We start from the raw sequence: 4,244 nt of genomic DNA, 5'->3' as shown, positions 1-4,244 counted from the left end.
TATGCACTGTTCAAATATTGAAGCAACTTAAACCAATATCTCTGATTTTGGAAATCCGACATATCATTGTCAATACTAGAATAATTCTTCCAGTTTTTCTAATCAAAGAGACTCTGGCAGCAACAGAGCTTGAGCTTTGTTGCACAAAACCTTTCTTAACTAATATCTGTGTTTCACCTTGAAATGACCTCTTCCATTTTTTGGGAGTGGTTACTAGATATGGTAGGTCAAGTAAATTAGTGCTCATGATAGGATTTCTATGATGCTTTGATGTCTCAAATAATAACACATCAAAGAGTGTCATCTTTGAATCTGTTCTCACCTAGATTCCATGGTTTTTCTTTAGCTGCCAAATTGTAATTCTCACAAAATTTTCTCTCATTTCTAAGGAATCTACATAGGCTCTGCAGAATGAAATGAAAAGGTTCTATGGTTTCCTCTTCGGCTACCTAATTATGAATCTCGCTTGTATGACTCTAAACAAGTATCTCAAGACCACAGAACAATTATGTTCTCCTTGTTTCTCGGTCTCATCTCTTCTACATTGCACTGAGAAAAATATTCAAAGTAATCCAATTCATTTTCTAGTTGTTTCTTGTCCATTATCTTGGTGGCACACTAGCATTATTGATATTGGATGACTGTACTGTTTAATTTGAAAGATGTTGTGCGCCTCATACTAGTGTTTAATGTTTTATTTTTTCTCCATGTTCAATTTTTTGTTGCATTTGTATAAGTGCAAAGCAGCCTCATGTCTGTTAAAGGTCTAGGTTCTATTATCCACTGATTTCTGTCGAGTTCTTTCAGTTTATTTGACTTCAGGCTTACAAAACTGAAGGGGAGGTTTAGATGTGACGTAGCTACTTCCGTTTGTAATAGAGGTATTTAGACCCGTTATATACTGGATGTTTGATATGTATTTCTAGATAAAAATAAACAATTAGATGTTTTTTGAGAGAAAAGAAGGGAAGCCTGCCCGTGCTATAATTATCTAGATCCAGATTTTGGAAATACAAGATCTAAGAATGGAACCTAGAGCCTCTGGTTGTTAAGTAGAGGGGTGTGACCAAAGTCTGTTGGATCGGTACTAGATTTTTTTTTTTTTGGAGTTTTTCAAGTTGATTTAATTGATAATCAATCTTTTTGAATTTTTTCAATAATTTTAAGCTTAATTTGATTTTTTTTATGTTTTTATGATTTCGGCTTAATCCAAATGATGTATCTTATTGTTTTAAAACGATACAAAACATAAAATAATTAGTGAGATGCTGCATGCTACAAGAAGCAACATGAAATATCCTCAAATCAAATAGTGAGACAAAAGATATAAAATAATACAATCAAATACATATATTTAAAATATAATATAAATACTAATATTTAAAATATCATCGAGTGGCGATACCTCTCGTAGATATCTAGATTATTAGCATAGTCAAGAGGCACATCAGCCCACCTCTCTAACCAAGCGACATTGTAGTTTTATATGTTCATCTTATAAGGGACACATTTCAGATTATAAGCACTTTCAGATCTCTCGTTGAAGCTCTGGTTCTAAGAGGTGTTTTTTAGCTGATAAATTGGCTGATAAAATGATTGTGAAGGGGCCCATCTGAATAAGCCGGCAGCAAAATTCGATCCGTAAAATGCTCCGGATACATAGGATAGTAGCCACTAGAAGATGCCTTAGATACACCATATCCGTATCCGTATAGTCTCTGAATCTGAGTAAACTGGCTCCTCCACACTGTCCATTAGGCCTGCAGGTGCCTTTTGTTTTTCTTTTTTGATATGTCGGGCATCTGCCCTCTTACCTTTCATGTCACTCGCTGTTTGCTTACCCTTCGTTCCACTTGCTGTTTGCTTATCCTTTGTGCCACTCTCTTCCTGCTTAACCTTCGTGCCCCTCTTTGCCTAGCTATGTTTGGAGGATGTATTTCGCCCTTCTGACCGAGGATGTATGTCTTCTCTTATTTTGCAAATTTCGAACTATTTTTTCAAGCCAAAAGAAACAGAGAGAATGAGATAGGAAAGAGGAAACATACCTTATTTAGCTTGGATCTTCCTTCAATTACGCTGAATCAGTGTAATTTCACAAATTGGGGGGAAGGGGGAGTCGTTTAACCATTGGCTAAACGAACTTTCAAAATAAACTGTTGGAAAGGCCTTTGGTCTTCAAGCCTTTCCAACACTTGTTTTTAACAAAAGAAGCAGTGGGGGAGGGGGCCCAATTTCAAATCGGGTAAACTCGGTGCGAATTGTCTAGGCCGGTTCCGGTCGGTTCAATCCATTTCGTACATTTTTTGGCCGATTTCGGTCGGTTCAGAATCCGTTTCGACCGGTTTGGGGTGGAACCAACTCCAGTAGGTGAATCAATCTAGTTTCCTACCGGGTTGGCTCGGTATGGGCCGAACCGGGCAGTTCGGCGGAACCGAGTAAACCCAGGCGGTTCGGTCCGGTTCGGCCTTTCCCAGGTGTAACCATTGTTGCTGGATGTTTAGCTGTGCAAAAAGATGTGTCATTCATTTAGCGCATGGCCAGTCAACTATCTAAACGAAAAATACCCAGCAACAACACCAGCTCACCACACAGCAATCATTCTGTCCCTTTTATCCCTTATTTTCTGAACTTTATCTTTATAAATAACTTGATGTAGTGGTAGTAGCGAAGATTGAATCCGATGGCATGTTCTGCATTCTCTTTTCTGTAAGACTGAAGTACATCTTGAAGTTCTTCACTGTCCATTTTTCTTAGTGACACTTTGGCTTTGATGTTCATGATTTTTTTATAATTTAATATATTCAATATTTTTGTTGGTTTCCGAGTTTATTAAATTTTTTATTTTTTTGATATTTTTTGTATTGTCATATTTTCCTTTGCTAAAACCCTAAGTTCTATTAACTTAGGTTTAATTCTTTTGGTTCTGCGGTTCAAGGACACACTATTTTTAGAATTAGGATTTGGTGAGGGAAAGATTCCTTGGCACCAACCTTTAATGATTTTACCAACTACACCAGTTGACACCCTCTATAGTTCGGAGTTATGCTTAAACTTACATAAAGTAGCGAGAGATTAAGGTTCGACCTTGTTGCTACTTTGAAGACATGAATGTGTCAATGTTAAGTAGGACACGAGTAGCCTTCTCCAACGTATGCACGTGTGTTGCCCCTCGTGCATGCCAATCCAACTATCTCTAATGATGCTGCATGTAAATTTCTATCCAAATAGTATGAAATGAGGTGACATCCAAGAGGGACTTGGGTGAATGATTCTTATCAAACCATCAACCTTCATTCTATGATAATATCTTCTAAATGGAAGCAATCTCATGGCATAAGAAGGGAACAGGGCAGCTGATTGACTGGATTAGATTTGATTGAAAAACTCTTGATGATGATGGAGGATTATATTTCAGGGAACGAAAAGTGAAGCAAAATATTTGAGTCGTGCACGTGCATGTGCACAAGCACCCGGGCGCACGTGTGTGTGTGTGAGTGTGTGTGTGAGAGAGAGAGAGATGAAAAAAAACGCAAGTCAGTTCCTCCTTTTTCTTAAATAAATCGATGGCCTTTTGGCCTCCCTTTCCATAAGAAAAGAAAAGAAAAACACTTAAGGCTGGCACTGTCTGTAGATCTGATTTATTTTGATGATTCTATGTAAATTTTTGACAAATAAAAAGGTGAGTGGAGGCAACTTAAGAAAGAGAGATAGATGATGAAGGCTCGAGATTGGGCAAATCTAGAGAAGCAATTAGGCTCACACGGTCACACTCTTCATGATATTTCTCAAAGTGCACTGGCATTATGGGATTTACACATGCATGAATTTATTAGCTCATCTATGCTTTAAATATATAAACTGCATGAATGGACATTGTTATACTGCTTGGGATCATCAGAAGATGAAATAGGTGGATGATTCACATCACCAAGAAACAGGATTTTCAAGCAGTTTTTCTTTTTCTTAGATCATCCATGTGATGGATTAACCTCTTGATTGATTATAAATCATCCCATGAAGCCTCACTCACTAATCATCCCTTGGGATGAAAGCAAAAGCAGTGCTCTCATTGATCTCTCATCCCCACTGACCCCACATTTCTCCCACGCACCCATCATTACCCAGGATCACACCTTATAATATGTTGTGTTACCGAGCATGCCATTTGTGGGACCATTAATTAGCCTCAAACATGGAGTGGTGGAGGACGCTCTAATTATCTTTCAAAATAAGCAACCAAAGCA

The sequence above is a fragment of the Phoenix dactylifera genome, chromosome 7 (assembly GCF_051530095.1).
Source record: "Phoenix dactylifera cultivar Ajwa chromosome 7, Ajwa_hap1_PhDact_Kaust_v1.1, whole genome shotgun sequence".
NCBI lineage: Eukaryota > Viridiplantae > Streptophyta > Magnoliopsida > Arecales > Arecaceae > Phoenix > Phoenix dactylifera.
The sequence above is the reverse complement of the archived record's forward strand: the minus strand, read 5'-3'. Positions refer to the sequence as shown.